Genomic DNA, 16,113 nt, shown 5'->3' with positions numbered 1-16,113 from the left:
CTTTGATCCAGTAATATTCAATCAAAAATAAGATGTTTTTTCTCAACTGATCATGCTTAAGCAAAGAAGAGTTAAGCTTCCAGTAAGAGGCTCTAGATCTTGAAGGAGAGAAAACAGAAGCTAGAGGGGACTGAATAAGAATCGCCTTATGATCAGTCATGGGGGAAGGTAGAATGCTAACATAAACATTAAAATCTCTGACAGACTGAGAAACCAGCCAATAGTCTATACGAGACTGTCTAGAACAACTTTTGTTACTCCAAGTATAAGATCTAATATTCGGAAATTTCACCCTCCAAATATCAATAATATCAAATTTATCCATAAATATTTTAAATATTATCAGGCACAATATTCACCACCAATGAAAATTAAAGCATTTGGGTATGCATTAAGCTATAGTTGTCGCGTCACCACCAGCACCTGCCCGCCAGAGGGAGCCCTCGCCCGAGTTTTGACGCCACCCACGAGGAACACTTCCGGGGTTTTACGGACATTTAAGTAGCGCATTCACCATGCTAGGACGCGAAGTATTGTTTTCGGGACATTACCAAGCCTTTTCTCTCTGCCATTGTGTATTTGTTTTGCCTTTTGTGTATGACCCTGTTCACGTTTACGAATTACTGCCTTTGCCTTGTGTTTTGGATTTGGTTACCCCGCTGCTTGACTTCCTGGTTTTTCGGACTTTGCTCTTGTTGCTTGTTTATGTTTTCTGCCTGCTGTTTTGGATTTGTTTGCTATTAAACTGCTTATGGATCCTACACAACCCACCTCCAGCGATTCATTACAATAGTATAATTTTTTCTTCAATTGCTTCAAGCAGTAAGTCATTTTCACAAGAACTATTATACCCATATATATTAATTAGAATTATCAAAGTATTATTTAAACAGATTACCAAAAACAGAAAGTGTCCATTCGGGTCGCTAAAATGGTGCAAAATGTCCCCAGCAAAAAGGTTTTTCAAAATTAAAACTCCAGCTGAATGTTCCAAACCGTGAGCCATCCAAACGTCATTGTTCCACTGATTTTTCCAAAAAGCAGTATCACTTGTGACGGAGTGGGACTCTTGAAAAAAACGAAAGTCAGTCTTGAACAATTTAGCATACAGGAATAAAGCTTTCCTTTTGGTATTGTCTCTAAGACCCCTGGCATTGAGAGAAATAACAGAAATAGACATACAAAAAGAACTCTTAACGATGAAAAAAGATGAACAGAGCTTTCTGAGTTTGAAAACATGAACACTGCTGCTGACGAAACTAAGTCAAGAATGTTTACAGCCGTTAATAGTGACCTGATTCGTAACGAAAAGGAAACTAGAACTTGAAAAATCTCTCTTGAAGTGATCAACAGTTTGAACAGGCTTACACAGGGTTAAATTCAGAGCCTTCGATGAACGCACGATGACCCACAAAGTGCGCCCTTTTCCCCTCCTTGTGGGCCTTTTCAACAGCCAGCCATAGCAGCCTGTCAAAAGCAGTAAGATCCTTGGTAAACCTAAGACCGTTCGCCTGCAGGAGTTCTGACGATTTCACCGGTCTCCACACACCATCTCTCGTCACGTGTGAGGAAAACTGGATGATGATTGTTGTGCTCAATTATGAAGTCTGTTGGTTAAGAAGTACCACTAGGGGGAGTTGTTGTAAGGGATTGTCATGCATACATGTAAGTGAAGGAGGAATGTTTTGTCGTGCAGTGCTTCAGTAAACAGATGAAAGTCTTCAGATAAGTGTGTTCTTTTCTGATTTATGCTGGTGACACAGAAAATTGGTGACGAGGATGGCAGTTAATCTTCCTTCTACATATTTGCAATGCCCGGGGGAACCTGCAATTCTGTTCAGTACATGGATACAGATGTTTGAAAACTATCTGTTGGTGATTCATGCAGAGGGGAATGACTGGCCTGATACTAGAAAGCATGCTACACTGCTTCAGTTGCCTCTGGAACATGCTGATGTGCATCTTGTCACATATTCCAAGGATAACCTTCCTGTGCTGGGACGCATTAACACTCAGGCAACACATGGATATTGTTCAGTACCCGCTACATTCTATATTGTGAAAAGTGGAAACCCACTAATGGGCATGGACTTAATATCTTCCTTGAATCTGTGCATAAAGGGAAACACCGTACTCACTGCCAAAGAATCTGTGTTTGAGGTGTCAAACTCCACAGCAAGTTTTGGCTGTGCCAAGATGTTTCACCTGTGCAACAGAAACTGCGTCGATTACCGTTTTCTGTGAGGGACGCTGTGTCAACAGAACTGAACCGTTTGCTAGTGTGGTACCTGACGCGCAGAATACCTACATGTACTTTACTGTCTGACTACGCCACCCCCTAAAATGGGCGGGGGAAACCCCTTTTCTCTCTGTAGTGTGGCTGATTCTTGACCCTGCCCGCAAAGAAACAGTTTACACAAGGCATGTACACAAGCTCAAATTTATTACAATTTTGAATAGGTACAATTGCTAATGTGAAAAAGAGACAAAGGGAAACTGGCTGGAGCTTCTCAAACTAATAAGGTCGGGTCGGCACGGCACCCACAGCTCCTCTCCTAGGAGGCCCTGGTGAGAGAGACAGACACAACAAACCCAACACCATACAAGCATGCAACATAGCAAACACTGCACACACAAGGTCAGTAATTACCACTACAAAATACCACACCGTGTTGCATGTTACCAGTACACACCAAAATAGTGTCCCCTCAGTGCAGCCCCCAACTGAAAGGAGCAGTAGTGAGGTGCAGATCCGGCCTTGTACAGAGAACCTATACAGAGACAAAAAGAGGAGAACAGCCAGCTCCCAACACAATGACCACCGCGCTGGCTTGGTCAAGGCAGGGTTACACTAGACCAAGGACCAAAAAAAAAAAGGACAAAGCCAAAGGCAAACAAAACAACCAACAAACAAACTAAAAAAAAAGACTTGTACACTGACAATAAAACAGTGGCTGGCCTGGTCCATTTAAAATGAAATAATACCACATTAATCCCCAATTTCATTCACCAGCACACATAAGACCAACATATACAAGAAGTATTGGCCTACTTTGCAAGTGTGTTCAATACTCCCCGCAGCACAATAACCCAGGAAGATAAAATGGGGCACTCCAGTGCTACAAATACAAGTACATAATCAACACATTTTAAATACCAATATAAAACAATTTAAAATGAAAAAATGAAATCACATAAGACAAACTACCAGAGTGTCTGCAGCCCAGCAACTCAATAGGAGGTCACAAGTCCTTCAAATGCCACGCAGTCACCTGTGTCCTTCATAAAGAGTGGAACACATTGTTCTAGCAGTCACCCTGATAAAGTTAAAACAGAACATGAGAATTCAGTTCCTATATCGATTAAAACACAGTCTAGTCACTCCATTACCTGTATGACGGGAGTCTAGTTGCAGTGGCAAATGGCAGCAGCAAGAGAGTGTGAACTCCACAAGCCAAACTTTATAATCTCCTAATGTGTCATGTGACATGCCTCATGTGACCCAAGACAAGCAGCCACACAATGCAGATCACATGATCCCCACACTGATTATCAGTGCAGGTAACCACCAACAAGAAAACACAGATCCCCACACTAGCATCAGACGTTATTGAAAGTGTAGATGCTTCACCCTGGGTATCACCTATAGTAGTGAACCAGAAGAAATCGGGAGATATCAGAATGTGTGTGGATCTCAGGGATCCAAACAAGGCAATCGTTGTGGACAGTTACCCCATTCCACACATTGAGGATCTGTTTTCACAGCTGAGAGGTGCAGTGCTGTTTTCCACAATTGATCTTGCAAATGCCTACCATCAGGTCCCCTTACATGAAGATAGCAGAGACCTTACTGAATTCATAACACATGAGGGTCTGTTCCATTACAAAAGAGTCTGCTATGGATTAGCTTCAGCCCCGGCAGCATTCCAAAAATTTATGTCCACAATCCTCAAAGATGTTCCAGGTGTCCAGTGTTATCTCGATGATGTCACCTTGTTTGGTGACTCTATTGCTAGTCATGATGCTCACCTAAAAACAGTGCTGCGCAAACTTCAAGAAGCAGGGCTGTGTCTAAATGAGCAGAAATGTAAATTTCACCAGGAAAAACTCACGTTCCTGGGCCATATCATCTCTAAAGAGGGATTGATGCCAGATAACAGTCACCTGGAGGCAATATGTAATGCTCCACCTCCTTTGGACGTGTCTACACTAAGATCGTTTTTAGGTCTTACGGCATGGTATGCAAAATTCATTCCAAACTTTGCAGCCGTAGTCAAACCTATGAGAAATGTGCTTAGAGCAAACTTCACATGGACTACCAAAGCTCAGAAGAGTTTCCAGACAGTCAAAGAACTGATTGCACAGAGCTCTGCACTGGCTTTATTTGGATACAATTGTCACAACATACACATTGGATTACAGTATCGGTGGTGTTCTGACCCAGCTCCATCCAGATAAATCGGAAAGGTCTGTGGCTTTCCCTTCCAGAGCCCTGACCACTACAGAGAGGAAATACTCAGTAGTCGAAAAAGAAGCCCTTGCTTGCGTCTGGACCACTGAGCGCTGGAGAACGTATCTGTGGGGCATCAAATTCAAGTTGAGGTCGGACCATCAAGCATTGACTTCAGCTGTGCCGCTGACCAAGTTCACTGTTGAGTGCTCATCCTGCCCTGAGCTCGCCAAACTCCACAAGTATGTTGAGAACGGTTGGCTGGCAACAGCTAAAACTCTGCCTGATGACGTGATTCCTTACTTTCCGGTAAGAGATGAACTGTCGATTCATGACTCGTGTGTTGAGAGGAACACATAGGTTGATTGTACCACTCAGTTACATTCAAGGTTGGTCACTCTAGCTCACGAGTTCCTTCAAGGAATTGTCAAGTCAAGTCAAGAGGCTTTTATTGTCATTTCAACTATATATAGCTGACACAGTACACAGTGAAATGAGACAACGTTTCTCCAGAACCTTGGTGCTACATAAGACAACATCGTCACCTCACACAACATAGAGTTACAAAACACAGAGCTGAGGACTAGACTAAGTTGTCCTAGCCACATAAAGTGCATCGTGTGCAACCTAGTGCAAACAGTGCAACAACAAAACAGTGCAGAACAGACAACACGAGACAGTGCAGGACAAGTACTGTACAGGACAAGTACACAAACACAAAATAGCAGCAACCCGTAACCTACTGTATATATATCTATATACAGTGCAATGTGCAAATTTATAAGTATTAAAGTGGCAGTGCCAGTGATGTGCAAAAAGAACCGAGCAGAGCAGCAGTAGTAGTGGTGGAATGTACAATGTAAACAGTCGAACAAGCCAACTTGTTTGTGATAACTTAATGAATGTATGAAGTTGAATGAGTGTGAGTGTGTGTGTGTGTGAGTATGTGTGTGTGAGTTTAGTTCCAGTTCAGTTGTGTGTGTTGAGAAGCCTGATGGCTTGAGGGAAAAAACTATTGCACAGTCTGGTTGTGAGAGCCTGAATGCTTCAGAACCTCTTCCCTGATGGCAGTAGTGTGAAGAGTGTGTGAGAGGGGTGTGTGGGGTCGTCCACAATGCTGTTGGCCTTTCGGATGCAGTGTGTGGTGTAAATGTCCGTGACAGAGGGGAGAGAGAATCCGATGATCTTCTCAGCTGTCCTCACTATCCGCTGTAGGGTCTTGCGATCCGAGATGGTGCAATTCCCAAACCAGGCAGTGATGCAGCTGCTCAGGATGCTCTCGATGGTCCCTCTGTAGAACATGGTCAGGATGCGGGTGGCAGATAGGCTTTCCTCAGCCTTCTTAGGAAGTAGAGACGCTGCTGGGCTTTCTTGCTGATGGAGCTGGTGTTGAGTGACCAGTTAAGGTTCTCCGTCAGATGAACACCAAGGAATTTGATGTTCTTCACGATCTCCACGGAGGATCCATCGATGTTCAGTGGAGAATGGTCACTCTGAATTGTGAGGACCAAGCAAAGGCTGAGAGAGCTATATTGTTGGCCTAAGATGGATTTACAAGTACAGTCCACCATTGCAACCTGTGTCACCTGCCAGCTTCACGATAAGACAGCTAGAACCACACATGCACCGCTGACTCTTGTTCAGTATCCAGCGGGCCCTTAGCAGAAACTTGACATAGATTTGGTGGGTCCTTTTGAGATAGGTCCTGCTAGCTGCAGATATGCTATTACATTAATTGACTATTACTCAAAATGGCCATAAGTAGCATTCATATCGAATTCATATACCATCCTGAAGGAAATGGAGTGGTCGAACGTTGGAATAAGGTACTGAAGGATGCTATTCTGACTGCACAAAGAGAAAGAGCTCCATGGACTTCCTTTGTGGTAGAATTCTTGCAAATGTACAGAGCTACTCCTCACGCCACTACAGGAACGTCTCCTTTTGAGCTTTTGTTCGGAAGAAAGATGAGAACAAAGTTGTCAATTCTCACGCCATGCAGCATAACCCCTGCTACAAGGAGACTGAGAATGAAAGCAAAGAAGAAACGACTAAAAATGAAAGCGTACCTGGATACAAAATGGAAAGCAAAAATTCCAAAGCTAAGGGAAAGGGGATTGTGTAGGTGTGAGAAAACTGGCACATGTTATGAAAGGAACCTCAAAATTCAGTGACCCTATACAGATTATCAGGAGAAGAGGAAAGTACAGCTACGAACTGAATTATGGACGGACATGGGACGTCTCATCTGGCACCATTGCATAGAGATCTCGGGTCAGCGGAACAACCAAGCTCTGCCTCAACAACAGAAAGTGTTGATAGACCAACAGAAGGACAGCATGTCAGAAGGAAGCCAATGTGGCTGAAGGACTATGTAACGTAAACCTTGATAGTAAGATTGAAACCAAGATATGTCTTAGGTTAAGTCAAACTGTTCTAATATTCACATAAATGTTCATGTTGTACATGCTTGGTTAACAAGACATTGTTCAGTAAATGGGTAAAGTATAAAAGAGAAACACTAATCAAGATATAGTAAATTCCCGAACTTTTGTTGATGTTTGTATTACTGTACAATTGCTACGGAAGTACAGGTGTTATTGTTAAGTTAGGGGGAGATGTTGTGTTCAATTATGAAGTCTGTTGGTTAAGAAGTACCACTAGGGGGAGTTGTTGTAAGGGATTGTCATGCATACATGTAAGTGAAGGAGGAATGTTTTGTCTTGCAGTGCTTCAGTAAACAGATGAAAGTATTCAGATAAGTGTGTTCTTTTCCGAATTATGCTGGTGACACAGCAATGATCGCTTGTGGCCTTGCGGTCTTCGAAATTCTCCTCCCAATGCGGTGGACAGTATCAATCTTATCTGGAAAAGTTTTGCCCTTCTGTGGAAAGGTGGCCACACAAATGCGGATGGATTCGGCTCTGATATTTTCATTTTCTTTTTCAGGTATTCGATTCTTTTTTTACAGAGCTCCATCTTCTTTTCCTCAGTAACAAGTCTAACTTCGAAGTGCCCGACCCTCCCTTTAATATCATTCAGTTTAGCACAGACAAAGTCCACAGTTTTTTTGAGTCCTTCAAGTTTAAGAGCGTTGTCCTCCACCATTTTCTCCAGGGCGTCAGAGCGATTATTTATCAGCTGAGAGAGGGTGGAAATCACATCGTCCTCCTCTGCGAAGTATTTAAGAGGATCTCACTGGGAGATGCATAGCTGTGAAAACTCACGTTATCAGACACACGTGAAACATGCAATATCTCTTTTTCTTTTCTTTTGTCTGCTGCAGGTTTCATCTTTAAAGCATCGAGGGGCACTATATCTCTCTCTGACTCTCGCTGGAGGCGGTCGCATTTTTTCCTCTCTCTGCTGTGTCTGTGTGCCTCTCCTGTCTTGTCTCTATTTTTCCTTCTGCTGGTGAAGCTTCTCGAATCCTAAATTATGGAATTGATAAGCTGGTCCCTCAACGCAATTGATACGATCCTTTTACGAAGGAATGCTGGTTTGGGAGAGCCGACATGTCCGGACGGGACTTTTGCTGCTGGATACACGATGGACTCTTGGAACAAGTGGAACATCGTCTGTCTGGCACCTCTGTCCCTAGAAGATGTCGACGATGTCTACATATTTGGATTTTTGATAGCAGGTGTCCTGATGATTGGCCTGGGGATGTTCCTGATCTATCGACAAATTGGAAAGCAGGCAGCCAATAAAGAATCCCCCAAGCTGTCAGCTGTCATCACACACCATTGTGGAGCCGTTGCTGACCAGGTGAGGGCATTACATCAGAAGGTGACACGGATTGAGGAACTGTACCATCTACAATCCGTGGACATCCCCCGACGCTTGGATACCATCACGAATATGTTTTCGGAACAGTGTAAATCCAACGCGACCCAGTCCGCAATCATGGTCACGCGCCAGGAGGAGATGACTAGGGGTCTCACGGCCCTGCAAGGGGACATAAAGTTGGGGGCCATGCAGAACCAGGTGCCCGACTAAATTGTACGATCTCCTGAGTTCTTAGATTTGCTTGATTATATTTGTGCATTTTCCTCCCCGGCTAATTTTTCTTTCTCCCAGAGGACCTTCATCGCAGAATATGCTTTGTTTTGACTCTGATCTGCACCGGACACACAGCTGTGATAACAACAGCTCCCCAAAGCACACCATATCAAATTCGGCTAGTACACACTGTTTTCGTAAATACTCTGCCCTGGTCAAGGACTGCCTCAGTGTCACATTTTCCTCTTTTTTTCTAATCTCAAAAAGCGCTAAAGATACTTGAATCTGCGCTAACACAACAGTGTAATAGCAACATCTTGTGGACAACACAATACACTGCCCTACATCCACACCTTCTTTAATTGATAACTGATTAACCAAAACTCAAATGTGGTCTGATCTATGACAATCAAATGCCGGCTTCTTCTTGGGTTTCTTCTTGGAGGGTTGGGCCCTTGAGTGGAGGTGGCACCACTACCAGTCACAAGCACTCCCTCTCCTTTACTTGTTTCTTCTGTCCAGATGTCAGCCTCCTCTGTGCTTATTTGCCTCCCCTCTTCATCAGCTGTTCCAATCAGGGCTCTGTCCAGAATCTCATCTGAACCATCATCCCCTGTTCCCTCTTCGCCCTCCAATTCAATGCCTGCCTCACTTATCTCACCATCTGACTCGCCCCCTTCTACGATCACTCCTTTGTTTCGTTCCACTGGAAGAAACATACACTGCGTCAAAAGGTTTCTATGAACCACTCTCTCCGCTCCTCCCTCCTCTGGCCGCACCAAGTACACAGGCAAACCTGGTTGCTTCCTGACCACAACATATGGCCATGCCTCCCATCAATCTCCCAACTTCTGCTTCCCCTCCACATGACAGACCTTGACTAAGACTCTATCTCCTGGACTGAAGTCTTCACTCTTAGCTCTTTTTGTCATAATACTTTTTCTGTTGTCCTTTTGCCAGCTGAGATGTCGGATTAGCCAGGGCATAGGCCTCCGTCAGGGAGTCATACAGGGTCTGGACATACTCGCTGTATTCACACAGCTGGTTCGTTGTGGGGGACCCGAAGATGAGGTCCACCGGGAGCCTGGGATGTCTACCAAACATAAGGTAGAATGGGCTATAGCCAGTGGAGTCATGTCGCGAGCAGCCCGTTGCCCTGGGGGTGGTAGGGCATGGTGTGGGTTTTAGTGATGCCAGCACACTTGCATAGCTCCTTCACAATTGCACTTTCAGAATTGCACCCTTGATCAGCGTGTAACCTTGCAGGGAACCCAAAACAGCAGAAGAAATTCCTCCACAAGACCCTGGCTACTGTGCCTGCCTTTTGGTCCCTGGTGGGGTAGGCCTGCGTGTAGCAAGAAAAGTGATCCGTAACAATGAGCACATTCTCCATACCACCCTTGGCTTTCTCCAGCATCAGGAAGTCCACACAGACCAGCTCCATGGGGGCACTGGTAAGGATACTGACAAGGGGGGCCCTGACGTTGGCTGTGGGAGTTTTTCTAAGGCTGCACCTCTCACACTGTTTGCACCAAGCCTTGATCTCCTGGAACATTCTTGGCCAGTAAAATCTTTCTCTTATCATCTGTAGTGTCCTCTCATTGTGAAGGGCTGTTTTGATGGTTTCACACAGCTTTTCTGGCAGTATTAGTTGCTCCACCACCCCTTTATGGCAGTCTCTAACGCTGCGATACAGGATCCCTTTTTTTACCACTAACCTTCTCCACTCTTTTAAGAGGAGACCCCCAGTGGCGCCCACTTTCATCTACTTTCATAAGAGCCATTAACCACTACTGTGGAGTGTTCAGTGCTGAACACGGGCATCTCAAAACCAGGCACAAATTCTATTTTTTGGCCTCTGGTAAAAAGAGTTAATTACCACTGAAAACACTGAAATTATACTTAATTATACTTAAATGCTGCTTTTATACTTAAAGCAGCCGCTCTTCCTGAAACTACGGTTAATCAGGCCGCTTGTGCAATTCTGGGGCGCGGCTTTTAGACACTTAGCAGTAATAACACCGAAAGCGGAAAGCGCGCGCCCGCGAGCTCCTACACAACCAAAGCAACTTAACTTTTATACAAACTGAAATTTAAATAAATAACAAAACCAACACACAACAGGTCACAGTATTTATGAGTATCCAGGGTAAATGTTTTTATATTTACGCCTTTACTTTTAAATAATGGGCAAAATCGATCAAGTTTATAGAGACGGTATAAATCATTAAGGCAAATAAAAATAAAAACATCATTTAAGAAACTTTATTATTATTATTATTATTATTATTATTATTATTATTATTATATAAAAATATTATTATATAAAATATATATTAATATAATAATATACAATATAAAATAATAATAATATAAAATAATCTAAAATATTATTATTATAAATCTAATCATGAATAAATTTTTAAAAAATATAGATGGATCATTTCACAGAGGAAATCTCTGACACCAAAAATATTAATATTTCTCTTATTATATTTTCTCATCCTGGACAGAACATCACCCTGCTCTGTAACATCACTAATTATACTGAGATATCATGGTATCGACTGAGATCTGAGGAGGTGAAGCTGCTGATATCTGCTGAAAAAGGGAACCTGAAGAAAACCTTTTTCTTCATTTATAATGTGAACGAGAATCACTTTGTTGTAACAGAAAGCAGCAGTTCAGTCGGTTTAGTGATTATTGGAGTTAGAGAGACAGATCTGGGATTTTATTACTGTGGAGGTCGAAACAGAACGACACACATTCAGTTTGGGAAACCCATCAGACTGAACTTTACAGGTGGGTGCCAATACTTTATTTACGGTGCTTGTTGATAGTGCATTTAGTTTTTGTGTTTATATTTACATACTGAATTACTGCAATGTTAATAATTATCTGAAGACTATTTAAGATGCATTATTGTTTAGTACTTGTATCAGAGCACTGCTGAATTCTGCATTGTGATTGGTCAGAAGGTGTTGATTAATTCTCTATAACAGCAGCTCTGACACTAGTGCAGCTGCAGATCACAGCTTTATATTAATGCACTCGTTCTAATACGTTATCGTTTCTATAGTAATGGCTCATTCACAGGGACGCTCCACATAAATGGATTAAAAACGTGTGTAATTGTTGATATGGTGATGTTTTCTGTAAGTAGATGTTTATTTAAAATTTAAGAAAGGAGTCTCCAGTGTCAGCGCTTTGTAACAGTCAGAGGTAAAGCTGTAACTTTAACTTTTCCGACAAGCTGCGTTTTTTTGTCTAACTTGTTTCCTGGACATTCCACAACATTAAACATAACTATAAATGAATAAAAATAAAACACTCAAGGTGTGCTGTTATAAGAAATGAATGTGTGTGTGTGTGTGTGTGTGTCTGATGAATGTGTGTGCATCTAATGAATGTGTTTGTGTCTAATGAGTGTGAGTGTGTGTCTAATGACTGAATGAAACCAGCAGTATAAATGCTGTTTAGGTCAATTATGACAGAATTTTATGGGGATTGAATTCTGTTTTCTTCCAGACAAGTGTGTTAGCAGTAGAGACCTGATCGAGAAGGTACCTCAAACACTCCTGATGAATCCTAGTGAACAGAGTCAGAAACTCTTCTCATTATTAAAGTAAAGCATCATTAGTTCAACTCCACACGATGTTATGAAACAGTTCTCTGCTGCTCCTGTGTGTCTCTCTGCAGGAAGTCAAGCTGCAACACACTGCTGATTTGACCTGTGTGACCTACACAAGAGTCTCCTGAAGGCCCAGAAACTATTTAACAGCATGAATCACCACGTCACAGAGAACCTGCTATGATCTGGTCTACATCTGACCACAACATTTAGTACAATCATTTTTAATAAGTTTCATTAAATAGATAGATATGTGAGAATTATTCTAAAAGCTGTGGTCAGTTTTCATTTAAAGACGTTTCAGAAATGGTATTTATAGCGGCTCTGAATTCTGAGTAAAGGTCTGAGCTCATGTTTCTGTTCAGCTGTGTGCTATGTCCTGTTCAGACCGTGTGGTTAACACCACCAGTAGCCCTCATCTTCCTTCCATTTTAGGATATGTGAAGAAAGCATTGTGTTGTGTTTTTTTTTTTTTTTTGTTAGCATTGTAGGTAGATCTGTGTAAAGAACATAAACTGATAAAATGTTGATTGTGCTCGGATCTATATGCACCTTCGTGATGTGAGCAGTTTATTGGACAGATAAAATACAGAGCAGGATGTAGGACCATGTGGCTAAAACCAGGCCTGAAATGCACCCTGTTTTTTTTTTTTTTTTTTTTTTTTACTCCACAAACTGAGTGTGAAACATCAGCACTTGTTCTCAGAGTGCTGGAGGGTGTGTGTGAGACATGGCCAAACTCCTGTCTACATTTATTCTACAGATGCTGTTTGGTGAGTTCATACACACATTAGCAAAATAGATAGTAAACTATAAATGAGTGTTATTAGCCACTGTAGCTGTGAGAGTGTGAGTGATGTTCAGGAATGGATTAATGCACTAAGGCTGGTTTGGACAGTGATGATGAATCTGCTCTCCTGTTGTGCTTTTAGCTTTCTTTACACCGTGTCTCCTTCAGATTGCTTCAACTGATCATTTATCTGTCCATCCTGGAGAGAGCATCATCCTGCTCTGTAACATCACTAATTATTCTGAGATATCATGGTATCGACTGAGATCTGAGGAGGTGAAGCTGCTGATATCTGCTGTAAAAGGGAACCTGAAGAAACAGTTTATCCTCAGTTATAATGTGGACGTGAGTCACTTTGATATAACAGAAAGCAGCAGTTTAGTCAGTTTAGTGATTATTGGAGTTAGAGAGACAGATCTGGGATTTTATTACTGTGGAGGTCGAAACAAAACGACACATATTCAGTTTGGGAAACCCATCAGACTGAACTTTACAGGTGGGTGCCAATACTTTATTCAGTCTGATTATGGCTATTTGATTTTGTTTTAGTATGTATATTTATTTCTCATAATATTATTTATAACATTTTGGGTATTATTTCAAGGCTTGTTTTTAATGAACAAACAATAAAATCTAGCGCATCTAACACTCCAGACTTCATTTCCTCTCTTGCTTCAATTTCTTCAAGGTTTCTTTATTTTTGTTCAACAACACTTTAAAGAACAACATTAAAATTATGGCTACATTTATTTTATGTTCAGAGTTTAATGGGTTCTTTGAAAGGTTTAGTTGTTTAGAAGATACTATCATCTCTGATAATCTGATCGATGTGGCAGGATTAAGCACTTTAAAAAAAATTGAATATTTCAAAATCTGTATTGATGTGGTTTTAGACGTTGAATATACTGAATTATCTGTGAGAATATCGGTTCAGTGTGGATGATAAGTGTTTCAAATAGTGACTCACTTTCCAATTTCATGATTGAGTTTAATAAAAACAAAATATAATATGAAGCCTTTGATGACCGCTAAAACAGAGAACAGAAAATACTTTTCTCTTGCTTGGGTTATTATTGTTTTGTTGTTGTTTAATGTTACACAGTGTATCAGAGACAGCCTGATTGTTGTGTGTGTTTAATACTAAATTACAGTTAGAAAAGAGCAGAATGTCTTCGGACTCACTTTCCGCTCTGATACTTTACTGATATCTCTGTGCTCCTCTGCGTGTTTCAGAAGATCAACATCGTGAGACTGATCACTCAGACACACAGCAGTCTGCACCTCCTGCACACTGTGGAGATATTATTATTATTATAATAATCCTGTCGTGTGTGTGGTCTCTGTTTCAATAAGCATCACCTGCTCCTCTCTGTACTGTTCCAGTCTACAAGGTGAGAACTTGCAGCTTAAAGACCAACATTCACACAGTTCACCCTGTCACACACATTTTCCTTTATTTACTGCACTTCCTGTTGTGATTTCATGTCACGCAGCAGCCCTCGTACACTAGTGCAGAATGAATGCGTGTAATGAAAACATTAGTTATTGTGAAAAGCTGTGTAGTGTTCGACATTTCTGAGATTGTTGTCTTTGTCTATGTTGAATTCTCTTATTTTTCAGATAAGTGTTCTTTCACCGGGGACTCGGATGAGAAGGTAGCAGAAAAACAAGGAAATGTAGTTGATAGAAGGCAGTGCTCAGATCATGTCACTATAAAAGCAGACTAAAAATGTCACATTATCAGATGTTTCTCTGTGCAGGAAGTGGACCTGCAGCTGTCTGATTTGACCTCTGTGACCTACACATGTGTCTCCTGACAGCCCAGAAAACATTAGCAACAATTTATAAAGTTTATATAAACACATGGACAGAGGTGTGGTGCAGTTTCCTGCTTTTATTTCTGTACTTTTATAGGGTTTATAGACCTTATATTGCTAATAGTTGCACATGATTTGTACTGCTTTTGTAGAGCTTTACTCTGTCATTGTCTATAAGATTAAAATGTAAGGAGGAATACCATGTTTCAACCGCACAGTGTTTCTTTAAACAGGCAGTGAATGGCGCTTTGAGATTGAATATGACTTGTACATAGTCAGATGGTGATGAAATGCGTGTGTAAGGCCAATTCATTTGTAAGTGCTATACACCAAAACATTTGGGTTTGAGATCAAAAAAATGGATATGAGACAGAATTTAAGAGTTTAGGATTTCAGCTTTTGTTTCTAAATCTAGATGTGTTAAATCATAGAACCTTTTGTATCAGACAACCCATTTTTTAGGTGAGCAAAAGTATAGGAACAGATAGGTTTTGAAGTAAGTCAAAGTAAATAAGACAATACTTGGTTGCATATCCCTTGCTTGCAATAACTACATCAAGCCTACGACTCACTGACATCACCAAACTGTTGGTTTCTTCTTTTGTAATGCTTTTCCAGGCTTTTACCGCAGCCTCTTTCAGCCTCTTTCAGCCTTCTTTACATCTACATATAAATACCAGGAAATAAAAGCTGAAATTCTATGCTCTCTTCTCATATTCACCTTTTGATCTCAAACTCAAATGTCTTCAGTCTACAGCAAAAAAAAAAAAAAAAATTTAACTGACCCAAAATTGCTGTCCCAATAGTATCAGAGGGGACTGTATACCTTATTGGTAGACATATTTTCACCATATTCCTATACTGGGAAATAATATAATGTTTTTTTGTACCTTTTAATAATGTTGCAAGTAATTGATCTAAAACATGTAATATCAGTGCGACAGAAGCAGCTCCACAATCAGCCATTAAATAGTTTAATATAAAGGCTTGTGATGGAAATAAATGATTTATCTTTACTGTATGTTAGTGGTGTAGACAGTAATACAGTAATACAGGAATGTAGCACATGTACAGTATCCTTTTGCTGCCACCTACAGGTTGAATTTATTCAGTGTGTAAAGGGTTAAAGAATATAAAAGACATTATTTCTCTTTAATTAGAGAGGCAATTATCATTGATGATGTACAAACACAGATGTAATGACATGCAAAACTATCTGCTGAAGTCAAATCGAGGTTTAGACATTTAGACTGAGAGATTCAGAATGAGATTTTCTCTGTTTTTGTCCTAGACACAGCAGATCCTGACACAAACACACACTATAAAAGATTACAATGATTACACATTTTACACTGAGATTGTAAGTCTTATCATCCAGTTTTAAATGTTCTCATTTTAGTCCCTATAACTTTTTTAATTTAAA

The 16,113-nt window shown here is 41.0% G+C and overlaps 2 long non-coding RNA genes across 4 annotated transcripts; one reads left to right on the top strand and one right to left on the bottom strand.

Moving 5' to 3' along the window:
- Nucleotides 1-398: 398 nt before the first annotated feature.
- Nucleotides 399-15,355, top strand: LOC128318811 (uncharacterized). 3 transcript variants are annotated; one of them, XR_008302246.1, is made up of 7 exons: nucleotides 399-822; nucleotides 10,966-11,254; nucleotides 11,981-12,015; nucleotides 12,152-12,856; nucleotides 13,042-13,369; nucleotides 14,107-14,264; nucleotides 14,494-15,353. It is a non-coding gene; the product is annotated as an uncharacterized LOC128318811 (long non-coding RNA). The 3 variants fall into 3 exon arrangements; XR_008302245.1 differs by having other exon boundaries at nucleotides 13,016-13,369; XR_008302244.1 differs by having other exon boundaries at nucleotides 12,152-13,369; nucleotides 14,494-15,355.
- Nucleotides 2,427-3,616, bottom strand: LOC117599966 (uncharacterized). Its single transcript, XR_004580313.2, has 3 exons — nucleotides 3,391-3,616; nucleotides 3,209-3,317; nucleotides 2,427-3,119 (listed from the first exon to the last, which is right to left on the bottom strand). It is a non-coding gene; the product is annotated as an uncharacterized LOC117599966 (long non-coding RNA).
- Nucleotides 15,356-16,113: the final 758 nt, after the last annotated feature.

The sequence above is a fragment of the Pangasianodon hypophthalmus genome, chromosome 9, assembly GCF_027358585.1.
Source record: "Pangasianodon hypophthalmus isolate fPanHyp1 chromosome 9, fPanHyp1.pri, whole genome shotgun sequence".
Taxonomy (NCBI): Eukaryota; Metazoa; Chordata; class Actinopteri; order Siluriformes; family Pangasiidae; genus Pangasianodon; species Pangasianodon hypophthalmus.
The sequence above is the reverse complement of the archived record's forward strand: the minus strand, read 5'-3'. Positions and strand labels throughout refer to the sequence as shown.